Source organism: Neophocaena asiaeorientalis, unplaced genomic scaffold (assembly GCF_003031525.2).
Source record: "Neophocaena asiaeorientalis asiaeorientalis breed wild unplaced genomic scaffold, Neophocaena_asiaeorientalis_V1.1 scaffold30, whole genome shotgun sequence".
Lineage (NCBI taxonomy): Eukaryota > Metazoa > Chordata > Mammalia > Artiodactyla > Phocoenidae > Neophocaena > Neophocaena asiaeorientalis.
This window is the reverse complement of record NW_020174923.1, coordinates 11402161-11403082: the sequence shown is the minus strand read 5'-3', so window position 1 is coordinate 11403082 and position 922 is coordinate 11402161. Positions and strand designations below refer to the sequence as shown.

Below are 922 nucleotides of genomic sequence, written 5' to 3'. Positions count from 1 at the left end.
GGGAGCCGCAGCTGGGATTACAGGGTGAGGGGGTTGGTTCTGACAGCCCCGGGGCCCAAGGGTGGTCTCCCGGGCCCTGGAGAGGGGGAGTCCCTGCAGGCCTTGTCCCCAGTGGCTCTGTCATCTCTGGGTACAGGCCAGGACCGGCCCGCAGGGACACCCCAGAGGGCTCTCAGCCTCCCTGTTGCAGCCGAGGAAATCGAGGCCCAGAGAAAGGAGGGTCCTCGGGTCACAGGGCCGGGCAGGGAACCTAGGCCTTGCGGCTCCCAGTCCAGCCGCCTGGCCACAGGGGCGGCCCCGCTGCAGCTGCTTGGAAGTCCCTCGACCCTCGGCCTGTTTCCCCACCTGGCAGCGGTCTGTCCTGGTCAGGCAGGCAGGCCTGTGGCGCTAGTACTGTGGTTCTGCTTGTGGCCCAGGGCTCCTGGGAGACTTGGCAGTGGCTCAGGAATGTGAGGGGGCTTCCTCAGACAGACGAAGGGGCAGCTGAAGTTGAAAATAGCCGGGCCAGGTGGGGCCCAGCCCGGTGCCCAGGGCCAGGCTCTTAAGGAGCCCTGGGAGCGGACAGACGCCCGCCTTCCTGGGTCGAAGTCCAGGGGCCCTGCAGGCAGATGGCCACGGTAGGTGGTGCTGCCAGCTACCACCTGCCTGGGGCTGAAGCCGGGGGGTGGGCTCTCAGGAACGCTCCTTGTCTGGGAGGAGCAGGGGCACTTAGTTTCTTGTCTGCTGGGTCAGGGTGGGTGGGATGATGGAGCCGCTGTCCTGGATTCCCCAGCCTCGACCCTGAAAGCCACTGACCATGGGGTACCCCGCCCAGGGCAAAGGCTGCTGGGAGGTGGGGTGGCTGAGAGGCGTGGAGGGCTGACTCTGGATGGGCAGGGGCAGCTGGCCTCCAGCCGCCCCCCCCCCCCCCCCCACCAGGCGG

At 68.1% G+C, this 922-nt stretch overlaps 1 protein-coding gene across 1 annotated transcript in view; it reads left to right on the top strand.

The window, feature by feature from the left end:
* Nucleotides 1–922, top strand: part of AATK (apoptosis associated tyrosine kinase) — a 40300-nt gene that overhangs the window by 25847 nt on the left and 13531 nt on the right. The gene's annotated exons all lie outside the window — the stretch shown is intronic.